Genomic DNA, 18,196 nt, shown 5'->3' on the forward strand with positions numbered 1-18,196 from the left:
AATTTTAATGAAAATATGAAATAAATTGGAAAATTACAAAAATATTTAAGAGACAAAGAATGTGTAAATGAAGACATGAAATGTTAAAAAAAGCATTTTATGAAAGATAAAAATTGAAGAGATTGAAAAAAGAAAAAATTGTGGTACAAGAATATCATGATACAAAGATGATAAACTATCAGTAAAAAGAAACATGGCAAATAATACAAGTGAAACAATATGTCTATATTGTGGAAAAGAACAAATTTCACACTTTTTGAAATGTAAAAGAGTAGTTAAATTGTGTAAAAAGTTAAGTAAATTTTTGGAGCTATTACAGTGAATAACAAATATGGACATGACTGACTATAGCTAATATAAGAATAAAAGCAAAGAATTTGCTGACAAGACAGATAAAAAGATGTTTTGTGTCATATAGGTTATTTGCAAAGAAATGATAAATGAAATTAAGTTTAATGGAAAATTTAATGTTCGCAACATTATTACAAAAACATTTGATGGTGGTTATAGAAAAAAAGAGTGGTGGTCTAAAAAAAAGAAAGGGATAAAAGTTTTAAAAAAAATTTGATTATATAATGAAGAAAATAAATGGAAATATACTGTATAAATTTTTAAATATGCACAAAGTTAAAACTAAGTTTTGCAAACAATGTTGTAAAAAAAGGCATTATAGGATTTCTTTTGCATCTACGTGAACCATCACCAAGTCAGGCAGGTGGAATCTTGGTTTAATGTCTCACCCAAGGATGAGACACTCAGGAGTGCAGCATCCCCCTTGTTCTGTACTGTCAGTAGTCAATCTACCTGGTGTGGGAACAGAACCCACATCCTTCTGCAAAGGCGTGTGCATTACATGTTGCACCACTGACACTGCTAGCCATTTTGCGCTGCACTCCTCCCAGCACATACTACTCACCTTAGGAAAATGGACCAAGATGCTTATTACACCCATTCATTCCTATAACTAGGGGGAAAGACTGGGTACTGGGATTCTAGAATGTTGCCATACTGTGAGAAAAAGCGTTTTCTTTCATGTATCAATCTTCCAGTCAAAACCACTGCCAAAGCAAGTATGTAATTGTTCTTAAAAGTAGATGGAACATGCTTCTGCCAATGCCCCTCATTTACCATTGTGGACTGTGACCCAAAAGGCTATTTCATTCAGCACCAACAGCACTAGTAGACAGTAGAAATCCTTTTCCAGGGGAAAAATAAGTCAACCTCCACCACTACATCCTACCTGTTCTCTGCTAGCTCTCCGTCACACCACTCTGTATCTAAAATCAGTTTTACAGCAGCATTTACATGGACATCACCTTGTGCCAGTGGGTTGGCTATGGTAAAGTGCCATATAAAGCCAATACCTGCCAGAGTATACACTGTGGTTAATTATTCATACACATGATGAGTACCTTCTGTTTTGAGCAAAACACAGCAACACACTTGCAATTTCCTTTGCAGTAACCACTACTGAGTGGAGGATTTTTGACAAAGTATGAGAAATTGTGCTTTTGCTCAATTAGTAAGTATTCCACTGTATTCCTCCAATCCTTGTTGTTCAGTTAAACCATGTATGAAACACAAACCTATTTGGTCTACCTATAATTTGACCTAGCTAATCAACTCCTGCCATTACACACACATCTGCTGTAACTGCTTACCTTTAATTTACATTTCTTTTCAGTAATTAAATTACACAATGCGAGGATGTACACAACTAAAAAATGTGTGGCTGTAGTATGCCTGAGGTAAATCAGTCACAACACTAAAGAATGAAATACTTCTTAAACTGAGACGATCATTTCTTACACTGGGAACATTTCATTTCTTACAATGGGAACATTTCATTTATTAAACTGGGAACATTTCTGTAGTTCAGCAACACAGGTCAAACAATGGCATCAATGTAGTGAAAAAATAACCACAATTAGACATGACAGAAAGTTGAAATTAAAAACAAATGGCACAGAATACAGTCTCAATTAAGTCTAGGTAGAATTAGAATACCCCCAACCTCTTCAACCCTTAACTAAACAAACAACTAGATATAACCCACCTGAATTCCCGTAAAACCAAAGGATAATACCAGGCGACAGGAAATGAAACTCCATAAAACAACAAACACCAGAAATGAGAACACCTAGAAAACAAAAGATAATCAAAATTTAAGTCTACTAGCTATTAAAAACTTTTTTTTTGTAAAAGTAAAAATCAATTACTTAGCAAAGCATATGGACTATAAAAAGTCCATCACTGTCACCCTGTAGATCTCCATTCTTTCTACAGTCTTTTGAAGGTTATGTTTTACTTGAGAGCATTTATGTACTTGCTCATGCATCCCTAACACAGGTAACACAATTTAATGTGCAACAGAGTTACTTCAGTAACGATAACCTGTCAAATACTCCTTTGTTATCTTGTTTACTAATTGCAACATTTAAACATAGTTCATACAGCCCTTACAACCTAGCCATATTTATCCCAAGTTGCCCCAATCATCAGTGGTTAGGTGAGTGAAGTTGGCAGAGGTAAGGGTCTGTGATAGTACAGACTTCCTCTGTCCAGAAGGGGCATGGGCACCACCCCACAAGTGAATCTGCAGTCAACCATCTACTGATCTAGGTTGCGTTTGAAGAGGGTCAGGGAGGGGCTCTGTTTCACGAGAACTGGAAACTTGTATGTGACTATCTCCCCAGCATAACCTGTTCATGTCAGAGGCTAGGTTAAGATCCCTGGAGTGACCTTACAAACACAAGGTGCAGGGTTTGATTCTCACATGGGGTAACTGGCTGAGCTTAAATTAACCCACAACAGTAGTTACCCTAGCACTAATCTATGAACTTCCTCTATGAACTTATGCAAGAGCCTTGCCTCCAATTTCATAGTGTAACTACATCTTTCATATAAAGTTTTTGTTTGCGTCAGGAGTAAGTGGTTGTCAGTATACACAAAACAATTGCTACATTGCCTCAGGATCCCCATGTCTATCAGGCTGGCCAGAGAGATGACGGGGAAACTGCCCGTCCATGGCAGCAGGCTCTGCTGTAGGTTTTATTAGGGAAGGGAATGGGTTAATATGACAGGACTGTGCTGGTAGCACCCAGACTACAAGAGGGACCCATACTTTGTGTAGGCTAAAGTTGAAAAATAAGGCAACGCTGCTCAGTGTACAACTGCAGTAGAAAAGGTTGGAAGGGATTCACTGACAACTGTTTAGGGGAAAAATTGAGCTTCTAGGCTTTTGGGTCTAAACAAGGGTATTGCTGAGTGCTGCTGTGTGAACAGCAGCACCATGCAAAAGTGAGGCTTAAATACAAGCAAACAAACATGTTTTAATCTAACTACCAATCAGAAAATCACATAAGTGTTCCATCAGCAATCCTCAACTCAGTCAGTTTATATCAGTACACTTCTACCACAAGGGTGTAGAAAAACACCTTCTTAATGTAGAACAGCTGATTTGGAGTCCAAGTGTAACAAGATCACACACAAATTACCTACAGAAGCCCTACAACTAACAGATACAATGTAATACTGTGCATTTAACTACTTAAAGCAACAGCAGACAATACATTTTTTGGAAATTGCTAAAGTACAGTCATAGTATATAAGAGAAGTACTAAAAGATATTAGAACCCTTTGTGTGCTTCCTGACCAGGTAAATACCTACTGCCACTAGATGAAGAATTCCAGTCCTAATGTAAAAGCACAGTAAAGGACGGTCTGGTGTGAAATGCCACCACAAACAAATGTAAAAGATATGAAATGCTACCACACACAAACAAAGATACAGCTACAGCAGTGTACTTTAAACAGTTTATAAAAATGTGACTATTCAATAAAACATTTTGCTTTGTATACATGAGACAAGAGCCACTCAATTGTGCAGAATTTAAAGGCACTAAAAACAAGTTAAGCTGATTAATAAGCCCTCCAGCCAATAAAACTGCATGCAGGAATCTCAAGTGTTTCCTCAAACGTAACAGACCAGGCTACCTTCCAGTGCACTAAATAAAAAATCTACTGACCACTTGATATAAAAACGTGCTTGTAGACTGTAAAAATACACCACTTTATCCAACAGCTGGCTAGATAATGAATTCAGAGCAAGTAAATTAGAACAGACAATTACAGGCAAAATGCACTTTTTCAATATATGCATAAGGAAAGGCAAATAAATAATTCAAGGCATTGACATCAGTGTAGAAAGGGTGGAGCTTATTAAGCTCAATTTACAGTAGGGGTGGGCAGCTTAAAATCACCAGGTTTTAAAAAACAGATAAATGAAGCTGAAGGTGGGAGGAAAATCTAACAGGAATCACCAGCAATGCTTTAGTTTATTCAGGTTTCAGCAAAAAACAAAGGTCCAAAAATTCACTGTGCATTTAACCAATGAAAAAACATGTAAAATATGCAACTTGTCAAATTTAAGTGTATATCTCTCACATAGAACAAAAACACCAGGCCATGCAGATTTCTTAAAACAGAAAACAAAATGGAGCAGGTAAAACAGAAAGCAAATTTATCAACTCACACAAAATAATTTAGTTCCTTAATGGCAGCACAAACTTATACTCTGAAAATATATTTAACATTAACTCATTGCTAAAGACATACTTGTTGAAAAATCACTGAAAAATGGCTAACCTAAGACCAAAAAGACAGCATTCTGTAGAATAATAAAATGTATTTAACAATTTGAAAAAAAATGTACATGCTTAAAGCTTAAAATAAACCCTTCATAAAAAAGCCCAATCTGGAGTAAATTTAGGTACTATAAAATAAGTTCAGAATGGAAAGAAGCCTCTGAAAAACAAGTCCAAGTAATGCTGACAGCCTCTGGAAAAGTAATGCTTTAATCCATAAGTATCTGCCTTATCGATACTCTAGTATCTTAAGACATGTCTGCTCATACGTCAGGTCTACAGACTTGTAACTCAGCAGAGTGGATAAAAATAGGGAAACAAACTTATTAATGAAACCATGCGTATTAATTCATGCTTAGCATGTGCCACTTTTTGTTTTTGTTGTTATGGTGTGGACATACAATTGCAGTAGTGTTCTTTGTTTTTTTCTACTAAGAGTTCAACAAGATCAGGTAACCTTAGGTGCAATTTCACTTTTAGGTGCAAATCTACAAGACAGTGCTTTTGAAGTAAATTTTCTGAATATCTGGTGTTATTTTTATTTTTGATGTTGTAACTATGTTTTGATTTTAATGCATTTTTACACATTACTTCTTAGTCTTTCTTGTTGTTTTAGGATTTTATTAATACATTCTTATGCTTGCATTTGACAGGTGGAGGATACTGTACTGACTGGCCTGTGATGTATACTTAGGGTGGCTCTTGTAGGTATTAATTTAGTTTTTTGCCCCATAGTAGTGAATGGGAGAGACTGTCATGTCCGCATTTGTGTTTAAAACATTAGATACATTTGAATTTTTATTTCAGGACTGGATTTAATGTTTTTAAAACATGGTTCAGTAATATTTCTGAGGGGGTTATTTTATGTTTAGAGTAATGTTTTTCTTGTTTACTTTTGTTAGTATGACTTATGGTTGAGTTATATTTTAAGGGGTGCTTTATGTTTAATTTAGTGATTTTCATTTTTTTTGGGATTACAATCAAGTTATACATATTTTAATTTTTATGCTTGGCATACATACATGGTTTTATAATAAAACCTCAATAGGACATGTAATACTTGTAAAACAGAAAAAAAAATGGAAGCACAAAGCAAAGGTAAACGTGAGCAAAATATTATTCAAAAAAAGGTATACAAAGCTGAAAAATTACTTCTGGGCACAAAAGAGAACCTCTGCAAGATGATGAACAGTTTCTTAGCACTATATTAAACACAATACATATATACATACTTAACTTAAGACAATCTGACTTGAGAATTAAAGCTAAATAAAATACCAAAAATAAAAGCAAAGAAAAGGACGCTGGCAAAAGGAAATCCATATAGCAAAAAACGGACACATCAAATAAACTAACTATATTTAAATCATCTACACTTATAATTTCAAATTAAACATTTTAAAATATACTTCATTTTAAAATGTTTTACATTTAAAAAGTTTACTTTTGCTAACACATATCAAAGCCACCACCCAGTTTGTACTTTATTGAATGTAGGTGAAAATTCTAATGGATGAAATAACTTTTTGGGAGGGGAGGTTCAAAAATAAAACATTGTTTTGAAAGGAGGTCAAGCCCTGCCCCTGAACACAACCTTTTTATATATGCTAACTCCATGGTCCAAAACTGCAGAGAAAAGCTCCATCACAATCACTGCTGGCATGCAAACAAACACCGGCAGGGATTCCAAAAACATGAAAGGGGGACTCAATATTAGAAAAATGAACTCAGTAAGTGTAAACCTTATCCAGTTTATACCTGGTAAAGTATACAGCAACATCACAACAAATGCTCAGTTAGTAACCAAAAGCAACAAAAGGTTGTCATTTATTTAAATAAAAACCTGATTACACAATAGAAATAATTAACGACAGTGAGGTGTGCATAACTGAGGGATTTGCTTATGCTTTACCTACAATATTTGGCCCCAATGACAAATCTAGCCAGGAGTGAGTAAATCCCACAAAGACGCACTCAATATTTTCTACTTATGTAATGTAGTGACATGAATAAACTTGCGCAGGCCCCTAAATAAAAAAAAAGGTATTACTTAGAATTTCCACTTCTGATGTTCAGGTCTAAAAGAACATCTACATTTAGCAAAAGAAGACTCGTCTACATACCCTTAGGCCAAAAATCAGACATATAACCACAAAAGTGCTCATCAGTAATATGTTCACATACCCACTGGGAAATGAATGATTAAGCTTGTGTTTTCAATCAATACTATGCACACGTGGGGTAGAAAAGGAAGCATTACAGTAACGCATCAGAGATTCTACATTCCAGAGTAAATAATCATTAACTATAACACATGCAGAAAACAAACACACCAGGTTATGTCACTATTAATCAATAATCACATGGCTGCTCTCCAGGTCTGCGGTGTAGGGGGATGAAGCCCAGACTATGACCTAGACAACCAGAGTTCAACAAGCTGCACAGCCACAGGAACAGCCAGATAGGAGACTGGGAATGCGTGGCTCTGCTACCCTGGAATAAGTGGAATGGGGGTCTGGTCAGGTAAACTGCTCACATGCAAGAGGAGACTTAACTGATAACAATGACTGCAAGACTAGAGGATTTGAGGTCAGCGAGTCAAACAGGAAATGTATCCAAGGAATGAGTCAAACACGAAATGTACCCAAGGAATGAGTGGGAGCATGCATACACCAGGAGGGGGCACAGAATGCCCCAGAGGTGATTAACGTCCTCATGTAAGCCACTGGGAGGCGGGGTTAGGGATCCTATCATAAAACCCTAATTGGCTGTCTGTACGATGGCTCTTGAAAAAGAGAGGGGCTGATGGTTGGCAGGCAACAGTCAACAAATTTGATACTAAAAAAAAACATGGTTGGCCATGGTGTCCAGTTACAGGACAGTAGTTATGTACTTACCATAATGCTAGCTCAGTGTTGTCTTGTTTTGTCCATTTCAACTATTGGTTTATCGGATCTGACCTCTGTGCTTTTTCAAGAGCTTGGATCCAGGCTCTGACTCTTCCTCCTACCCATATTTCCCCAGATTACCTCAGACTGAGTTTACCTGCTTACAGTCAGAAATTCTCTACTAGGAGACCTGACACAGGCTTAGCTGACCACCCTACCTGACCAATAGGACAAGTAAAAACAGCAAAAAAAAAAAAAAAAATCTGTCCAGAAGACAAGGACCCAGGTCTATAAGTTCAGCCAAGACATAGAGAATGACAATTTAGGATGGGGGACAGAGGAAAGAATGCTGAACTGGATAAAATGAGAACACAAATCTAGTGTTATGGTAAGTACATAACATTCATATCTGACATCTTTTTTGTCTTGTTCAACGACTGAGACATATTCCCAAGCTACCCAATGGCTTGGGTGGTTTCAAGGAAGGATATTCCTGAAAATGGTGAAACAAAGGATATACAGGATCTGGATTGTATATCCAACTTGTAATGTGACACAAATGGAAGACCATGCAACTACAAGCACAAATTTAATCAATAGGAAACCTACCCATAAAGACAGTGAAGATAGCCACTGCTCTGGTAGAATGAGCTTTTGGTTTTCCAGGTACAGCCAAGCCCCATCTTTTCATAAACAAAAGTAATACAGTTAGAAAGCCATTTGGCCAGTGTTAGTTCAGAGACTCTTTGACCCAAATTAAGCCTTTGGGAAAGCAAGGAAGGGTTGATTATCCTCTGCACCCAGGAATCTTGGCTAATGGCCTGTCAGCCTTGAGGGTGCAGGGATATGACCCCTCCACAATTTGCCTCCATAGTTTGGCAGCCAGGCAACTGTTCAGGAGCTCTAAGACTTTCTCGGTCAAAGGACTGCAAAAACCCTGATTTTGTGATCCACCTCTGCCTCTAGGGTGACGTCCATTTGAGTTACTTCCCCTCTGCTTGGGGGAGGTCTATCTTACAAGTGCCCTGGCCAAAACTCTGGGATTTTCAGAACCATGGCTTCCCTTTTCTGGTTTCTGGGGAATATTCTTTGGGGGGGTGGGGTATAAAACCATATGCCAATTGCAGATGGGATCTTATCTTCCCACTCGCTTCTGGTAAGCATTTCCTTCACTTAGGTTCAAAAAAAGTTGAACAGTCAAGGGATCACTGATGAAGGTCATCATGTTTCAGCCTCCAGCTACAGCTGCATAGGTGCATCCAGACATGCCAACAGATTGCAGTGCTGGTGCCTGCTGCCCTAGATGCACCATCAGCTGCATTAGATAGCAGGTGCATGGATACATTAGTCATGGAGTGAAGGGTATACAAGCTGAGTGTACACAGGGAGGTTTTATCCAAGAGCAATTTTGGCAAGTCCTTTGTCAAGTTCTTCTGAAAACAGGTCGTGAGTCAGATAGTTCAATGCTTTGACTGCAAAAGACACAGAAGTGTACATCCATTCCCCAAATTTGTCAAATGCCCTAGATTGTCTGTTGGGGGATGAAGAAATGTGCTTGCCTCTGGGAGCCCTTTTCTTATGGCTGCCGCAGCAACCATGGCATCTGCTGGAGGAACCTTGCTCCAGCGGAACTTATTCCTGGGGACCACTAAAATTTTGTCTGTGTGGAATTGGCACCACCATATCAGGTTCCTTCCATACCTGCTGAGAAATTAAGGTCTACTAGTTTGTCAGTAGGCAGAACCACCCAGGAAGTAGAGAAGCCAGTCCCAAACCCCCTGAGGAACGCAGACGATCTCTGAAGGAGAAATCTTCCAGACGGGCTCATGTGGAACCCCTTTTTCATCAAAATCAGTGTTTTGGTGACCAACTCTGGTGATAAGTCCAAGTGTCTCCTCTTACAGGCCCATTTCCTAGGTTTTTCTTACTTGGGGACTTCAAGAGAAGGTTTGGAATTGGAAGGGGAGCTCATCTGGCAAGAATCTCTGGGACTGACTGTCCCTGCTGAGCAGGAGAAATGGACACAGGATACACTGCAGGTCAGGATGGAGTCGAGTGGGGGGGGCAGACACATCCTCTCTGGACCAGGACAGAACCCTCCTGAATACTTTAAAAGCAAAGGATGCAATCAGAGCTTGAGAAGCAGCCACCCAAGTCACATCAGGCAGGGGTGTAGTGCCCTAGCTCTGATACGAGCTGGCTCTGAGACCAACAAGGGCACCGAGCTGTGCTGAGGGGCAGGGACAGCTTTGAAAATTTCAGAAATGACCCAGACTCCCAAGCTTCAGCTCTGACACTTCAGCTCCAAGACTCATCTCAAGCAAATGTGGCCAGAGTTGAGTGTGTGAGGGCAACGGAGTCAAAGTTGAAAGTGCTTTTGGCTCCAATGTGGATGTTTTATGGTGTGGAGTCTGGTCCATGGGCTGTGGATCTGATGGTTAGACTGGTACAAGAGAAACCAATGGGCAGGGTTGTGTGGACCATGCCTGAGCCCAGCAAAGGGATCAGCACCAGAAGATGCCAAACTGAATCTGTGCAAAAACTTCCACATCATCCTGCTAATGTCAGATTCTAATAAAACTTAACAAAAGGAGGGACTTGAAGGATGAAGTTACAGATGGTAGACGAGAAGAATGTTGGTGCTTCTCTTGTAAAAATAGGGAATGAAGTTTCAGACATATCAGCTCAGTGCAGAATGTATGTGTGTGTGGGGGGCAGTGAACAGCTCTGACTAACCTCCAGATTTGAACAACTTATCTTAGAAGCCAAACCAGATTGCTCCCACGGCTCTATCTGTAGTTTTCTCTGATCTCCTTTCCTGCTCCATCTCCCACCCACCCACCAGTTTGCCTTGTACCTTGCCCTTTTTTCTCCATTTCTCTCTCCTTTGAAACTTTTTGCTTTCTCCATTTTCTAGGATGAAGGAGAGGACATCTCCAGCGCAGGAGTGGCTGAACCTTCCACTTGGGTGAGACAGCAGCCCTTCAATACTAGCTTATCGCTACAGTCTTATAGGGTGCTATCCCCAAAAGGAGCACAAGTTTCAGTCAGTATCTAAATGAAACACTCCTAAACAGCAGACACAAGGAGTGGGGCCCTGTGGTGGAATTTTATGCCCACAGGCTGAGCATTTTTTAAAGACAGCAGCTTTGTCAGTCAAGGTAGAAGGCAACAACCACAACAGAAGCAAAAACCACAACCACTACTATGCAAAAACTCAAAGTGTTTACACAGAATAAACTGAATAAACTGTGCTTGTCTACAATACCAGAAAATTAAAAAATACTATCACAGCTAATGAACGAAAACCCACTCATCCAAATCTTTGAAGACCAAGACGACTTCACCCAATCCGCATCTGAACGAACACACTGATCACAGAGTGAAAACTCCAGGTAAGTAACCACTTGTCCGCACAAAAATAAATAAATAAACCAAACAAATTAAACAAACCCCCAACTAAATATACCAATTGCAAGATCACACTACAGTAGGGAAAGGGGCAAAACTCACCATGGTGGCTAAGTGGCTATTTACCCGGAGATCCTTACTGGTGATCAGAGAGTTCGTTCAAATACAGTTTCGGTGAGGTCGTTTCTGTCTTCAGAGATTTGGGTAAGTGGGGTTTCGTTCATTAGATATATAAAAAGAGAGGAGTATTTTATGAAGAAATTCAGAAACCTATCGAAATAGAGAGAGACAAGTTTAATACAACCTAGAATAGAGGAAAAAAGGACCAAAAAAATCCTGAAAATTTGACTTATCCAAAGATGAAAGCAGAAACCTCTAATCATGCATCGTGAAGGATCATGTGGCAAATGTGATCAGACGTACCCTGGGGACTAGAGGGAATTATGGGTAGGGGAAGAATCAGAGCACTGGATCCAAGATCTTGAAAAAAGGCAGAGATTGGATCAGATGCCCAAATTATTGAATCAAACGAAAAACACAACATTGGATCTGCACTTACAACATGACGCGTGCAATTATGTATGCTGATCAATGTACATAAATATTGGCTACCTCTCCAGCTCTGGGTCCAGCCTCCAAACGAACAGTAGCCAGACTGAAAAAAAAAAAACCTAGGTGTTAAGAAAATGTATAACTGTAATGTGCAAGCTTAGATGTATTTAGGGTTAAAAAGAAATTAATACGTTTATTTTGCTTATTCTGTGTGAAATATGTGCAGATGCAGGAAACCTTGATAAGAGAACAATTGACGCTTGAAAGTCTACCATAGTCAGCAGAATGTGTATTCAGGCCAGGCCAGGGTTGTATCTTTACCCTAGGCAAATGTATCATATCAAGAACTGAACACCTGAAGAAGTGTGAGAAACAAAGGAGGGCTGAAATAGCCCAGGGCCAGGTTGTTTTTCTCAAAGATGTTTTTGCAAGACAGCAATTTTCTGACTATGTGTTAGAAAAATATTTATTAGTAATATGCATGCTTAGTGCATTCGAGATTTAAAAGGGTTAATACATTTATTCTGTTCACACTGCATGAATCTGCACAGCTATTAGAAACTTAACAAGAAGCATTTGATTTCTGCTAAGGTCATGAAAATAATAAAAAGTGTTTCATTTCTACTAGTGTCATGAGACTTAAAGAGTTACTGATTTTCTGCTTATGCCATGAGAAAGTACACAGCTGCTAGAAGTTTTGATAAGAACACACTGGATGCTTGAAAGTATAAACCGTAGTCAGCATTACTTATACCTAAGCTAGAAATGTACCTTGAATCTAGGCAAAATGTAACACGTATATTAGAACTGCACAATTGAAAGTTTGTGGCGGGCTATAATAAGCCCCAAGGCCAGGTTGTTTTCTCAAATGTTTTGTAAATCAGCAGTTATTCTCAACTAGACAGCAATTAGTCTAGTAACATTTTCTGTAGAACAATACAGAAAGCTGTGTCTAACTACGTCAGCAATAGAAGTAACATTTCTGTGTGACATGGAAAGAACTGTATAAAAATGCCATACTAATTATTAATGTTCAGACAAACCATTCTGCCAGCATGCTTTGTCTCCTTGCTGCAAGTTAATAAAGGGTGCCTTGCTTCAACCTTACATGAATTGGTCTTTGAAGTTTTTTTCCTTTGACACTGCCAGCAGTAAATCTAACAATGTCTTCTTTTCTGATCATGTCAGCAGTTACACTAACTATATTTTCTTGTGTACATGCAGAGAACTGTATAAGAATAGCATGCTGAACCATGGAAAATCAGACAAACCTTGTACCTACATGCTTTGTCTCCTTGCTGCAAGTAATAAAGGGTGCCTTACTTGAACCTTACGTGCATTGATCTTTGTGTTTTCCTTTACAGATTGGTCCTATGGACCGGAAACCCTCACTTCACCTCAGATCAGACAGCCAGGTGGCTGAAACCGTAAGGGGAAGAAACCGAATCGGTTCTCCTTATGTGAAAAGTCCTCCGACTGAATTGTCGTCCGTCAAAAGAGGCCAGCCACTTTCTGATCTGCGGCTGAAGGACGGGTTTTCCGCGAATCAGCGATCAATCATGTGGGCTCAGGTAAGGTGAATCTGCTTTTTCTGTTTCAAGATCAGGGACTGGATATGTATTGTTTCTGTCAGATTGTGTTTTCTTACAGTCAGGGATAGAAAAGGTACAATCTTGTCATAGATCAGGTGAAACAGATCAGTAGGCTTTAGACAGTCATTCTGAAGAGACTTTAACAAAATCCGCGGTACCACGTAAAAACTGAAGGCAATAGGTAATATTTTTCTGAACAGACTACTTAGCAAACAAAATAGGGAAAAATGGGTAATAATTGTACAAAGACACCCGGAAATCCACCGTTAACGGAAGATGCAAAATATATGCAGTCACAGCGCGCAGACAATATTAAATACTTTTCAAAATGGGTTAAGTATGAATTTGATGGAAAATTAGAAAAATCCTCACTTATCAAACATATCAAACAACTCAAAACCGATTCTAAAGGTCAAGTTAAAAAACGACAGTTAGGAATTCCCCAGGCACACAGGTGGATGAAGGAAGCAAACCGCAGAGACCAAAAGAACAAAAACTCAAAAACAATGTTTTAGATAAAGAAGACAATAACTTGGTAGTGGCATCGGCACCTCCACCTACCCCTTCTCTGCCAGAGTACGGAGCAAGCGGACAGACTGACCCACCCCCGTTATATCCTACGTTCACTAGAGAAAGAGACTATATAATATTGAAACTAGATAAAGTTAGAGATCCCACTGAAACGAGGTCCCGAATGAAGGGAAATAATCAAGAAGAAGGCTCCGAATTATGGCAGGTAATTAAGGATACACAACCTGTAGAAGAAGAAATATGCCCACTTTTAGAAGTGCCGAACCTTCAGGCAGGACAGGAAGATCAGATTACAACTATATTAGTGTATCATCCCTGGACTACGGAAGATATTCAGAAAGCTACAGAAGGGATTCCCCATCTGAAACAATTTCAGAAAATTTTCGGAAGATTTACAAGGAATGAGGCTAAGTTATAACTTAAATGGGGAAGAGATAGAAAAAGTAGTTTGACAGATTGTAGGACCAGATTAGTACATGATTTGTGGCAACTGGAATCCTCGTGAAGCTGCAAAAAAACCCCTTCCACACAACAGCGCAGAATTAGACACTAGAGTGAAGGGACTTACAGACCGCATCTCTGAGAAATGGAAACCTAGGGCAGACTGGACCTGCATTAATCAATGTGTCCAGCAGGAGGGTGAATCAGTTGACCAATATTTTGCTAGACTGTTAGAATGTTTTAACAACCACTGTGGAATGCACGCTCCTGAAGATCAAAAACAAGATTCCCCATATGAACAGCAGTTGAAGAATGCATTTCTAAAAGGTAGTAGTACACCTATAAGCAGTTTCATTACAAAACACATGGTTGACCATCAAACTAGTAGATTACATTCACTACTCGAATATGCTAGACATGCTGAAAGGCATTTTAATAACAAAAAGAAGGCGGCGGCTCAGGTATTCTCCGTAGAAGACAGAGCAGAAGTTTATGTAGTGCACCTCGGAAAAAAGGGCAGGAAAAATACACAGGGAGGTAAGCAGTCTGATCAGCTATCAGAAGACGTTGAGGGACGCAAGAAAAGGGGAGAATGTTTTAAATGTGGTAAAAAGGGACATTTGGCAAGGGATTGCAAGAAAAGTAAGAAAGCAACAACGGAAGATAAAGGTGAGAACTGACTATATGATAGTCAGGAATCACAAGAAGAGACCAATAGAGAAAGGACAAACAAGGATGTCAAAAGGGTAATAGAGGAAGTACAGGAAATCAATGATGGTGCGGAAGAAGATGAAGTACTAGATTTAGCTTTGAGCCTGGAGCTCTATTTAGCAGATACAAAACCGGAAGTTACACTTTTAGTGGAAGGCAGTAAAGTTAAATTTTTGTGTGATTCAGGGGCATCACAGACCCTGATACACCCCTCCAAATTACCAGACAATTCAGAGTAATCCGATTACATACTGGTTAAAGCAGCGAATGGGCAGCTATACCGGGAGCCCCTCTCCCGCAATATCACCATAACAGATCCTGTTTCAGGATTAACACAAATAAGTAAGATTGTAGTTTCTGCGAAATGCCCAGTAAATCTCTTGGGCAGGGATCTTATGCAGTTTGGCATAGCGGTGGTTCCAACTATGCAGGGCATGGAAGCGCAGTGACAATCTGACACCTTTATGGTTCAATCGGAGAGTGAAACATTTTATTGGTACAGTCAGGACCTGGTTACGACTGGTCCAGGGACTGTGACCAAAGAACTGATGAACATAGCCGTCAGTAAGTTTCCCTCACAGGACATTGATAAACAGCACCCTGTATTTTTGTAACCCACCAGGGCCTGATAATGAGTATGCAAAATAATTATTTAAGCATCGTACAAACAGACTGGTACTAAGAAACTTATACTGGGACGCAGAAGGGAATAGTGTAGCTAGCTGTTCGCTGCCCCAGGAGTTTTTGACACTTTATAAATCCAATAGACTACCACATGTAAGCTTAACCAAGAATAAAAATACGGTGGGCAGACCTAGGGGAGAGAGTTACAAGATGGGAAAAACAAACAGAACTGGAATTGTCAGGACAGGGAATACAAGTGCAGAAATTGAACTGGCTGACTCAATCTAACCCAGCTGTACATCTGCAGTCTCGCTGAGGCAGCTGATGGATACTCCTACTGACAGAAGAAGAAAATGCCTTAAGAGACATACCAGAGACCCTCTGGTCAGCAGGAAAATCAGATGTAGGACTTCTCCGTACTGCAGGTCCAGTTAGTATTACACCAAAGTCAGCGTTTAGACCACAAAAAAAGACAGTATCCCTTAAGAAAGGATGCAGAGGCAGGAATAAAACCTATTATAGCAGCATTACTTAAGGGAGGGGTGCTAGTAGAATCCCCTGATTCTCTGTGTAATACACCTTTATTTCCAGTCAAAAAAGCCAATGGAAAATGGCGTATGGTTCAGGATTTGCAAGCTGTAAATGACGCAGTAATACCAAGGGCACCTATGGTGCCAGATCCACACACCTTGTTGAACGACTTGAAACCTCAACAACAATATTTCTCTGTGGTAGACACTAGTACTGCATTCTTTTCAATACCAATACACCCAGACAGCCAGTATTGGTTTGCATTCACGTTTCAGGGAAAAAGATATACATATACCCAATTACCACAGGGATATTGTGAAAGCCCTACTATATTTTCGCAAGAAATGTCAAGTAACCTGGCAGGATTTAACCCTCCAAGGGGTAGTCAGGTCTTACTTTATGTTGATGACATTCTATTAGCAGCCCCCACCCTGCAGGAAAGACATAGTAGCACTTTTACGATTTCTAGCTGCTGAAGGACACAAAGTGAATAAGAAGAAACTGTAACTTTGGAAAAAACAGGTAAAGTACTTGGGATATGTAATAGCCAAGGGAGGTAGAACTTTAGATGAGGACAGGAAGGTGGCAATTTTGCAGGCACCAAAGCCCACCACCAAGAAGGAAATTATGTCCTTCTTGGGAACGACTAATTTTTGTCGAAGCTGGATTCCAAACTATGCTTTGGAATCTGCACCTTTAACTGACCTTATTTACAAGACACCTATGGCAGCGCAGGACTTGTTACAGTGGACAACGGAGGCAGAATCTGCTTTCTGTAAGCTGAAACAGTTAATAGCCTCCTCTCTAGTTCTGGATTTGCCTAATTACCATAAGCGTTTTTTCCAAACTGTAGATTGCAAGCAGGGTTATATGACATCAGTACTAACACAACATGGGGATAAGCAACGTCCCATAGCTTACTATTCATCACAAATAGACCCAGTGGCACAATCTTTGCCACACTGTGTGCAGGCAGTAGTCGCGGCAGCAATGGCAGTGCAGGCTTCGGCTTCAGTAGTCTTGTTTCACCCACTCACTCTAAGGGTACCTCATGCAGTAGCGATTATTTTATTACAAGAAAAAGTAGCATATCTCTCTCCTGCTAGGCATCTCTCCTGCATGACCATATTGTTGAGCCAACCTCATATAACAATTGAAAGATGTACGGCCTTGAACCCTTCTATCCTGCTCCCAACTCCTGCAGACGGCACACCACATCGCTGCCTGCAAATAATCAAGCAGAAGACATTACCTAGGAAAGACCTCACGGATGTCCCCTTGGATAATGCCGAGGTGACATACTACGTGGATGGCTCGTGCAAAAGGGGCCCTGCAGGACAGAACCTAGTAGGATATGCAGTAGTCTCTGATACTGAAGTTATAGAAGCAAAATCTTTACCGCATCATTTATCTGCACAGGCAGCAGAATTGATTGCTCTGACACGAGCACGTACCTTAGCAAAGAATAAGTGTGTGAACATCTTCACTGATGGCCAATACGCTTTTTCCACTGTACATGTGTTTGCAAAACAGTGGAAAAACCGAGGAATGATAACATCTACTGGCAAACCTATAAACCATGCGCAGCTTATTTTAGATCTCTTAGAATCCATTCAATTGCCTCGAAGGATAGCTATTTGCAAATGTACAGCTCATACTAAACAACAGGACATAATTTCAAAAGGTAATGCGAGAGTTGATGCAGCTGCAAAACAGGCAGCTACAGAGGTATTCCTTCTAGATAAGAAATTACAACCTTCTGAAACCTTGAATTTAGATATGTTAAAAACAATGCAGACACTCACTACGCAAGCAGAAAACAGCGATGGATAAGACAAGGAGCAATCCTCGAGAAGGGGCTGTACATCTCTAAGGAGGGAAAACCAATACTACTCTCTAACTTGTTCCGCTATGCGGCATTGTTGAGCCATGGGCAGTGCCATGTCTCAACAGGGGGGATGGTACAACTGGTGAACCAGGTGTTCACAACGTACAGATTTACAAACTATTCTAAAAAAAATTGTTTAATGTGTCAAATCTGTAACAAACACCATGCACAGGGGGCAATAAAGCCTAAGCAAGGGAGTTTTCCCACACCACCATATCCGTTTCACACTATCTGTATGGATTTCATAGAACTAAACAAATGTGAAAACAAGAAGTACTGCCTTGTCATTGTAGATATGTTCTCCAGGTGGGTGGAAGCTTTTCCAACTAAAAATCCGGATGCAGCTACAGTAGCAAAGGTACTTGTTAAGGACATTATTCC

General features: G+C 39.7%; 1 protein-coding gene across 20 annotated transcripts in view; it reads right to left on the reverse strand.

Moving 5' to 3' along the window:
* The window catches only part of EPB41L2 (erythrocyte membrane protein band 4.1 like 2), a 2,741,769-nt gene that overhangs the window by 2,359,286 nt on the left and 364,287 nt on the right, over positions 1-18,196 (reverse strand). For 19 of the 20 annotated variants that reach the window (XM_044064528.1, XM_044064527.1, XM_044064516.1 and 16 more), the window contains exon 2: positions 2,057-2,140. The exons of the other annotated variant lie outside the window; for it this stretch is intronic. The gene's annotated coding sequence lies outside the window, so the exon portion shown is untranslated. The remainder of the gene's footprint in view (positions 1-2,056; positions 2,141-18,196) is intronic. 20 annotated transcript variants of the gene reach the window in all.

This window comes from Protopterus annectens, chromosome 1.part0 (assembly GCF_019279795.1).
Source record: "Protopterus annectens isolate FY-2018-M chromosome 1.part0, PAN1.0, whole genome shotgun sequence".
In the NCBI taxonomy this organism is placed as follows: domain Eukaryota; kingdom Metazoa; phylum Chordata; order Ceratodontiformes; family Protopteridae; genus Protopterus; species Protopterus annectens.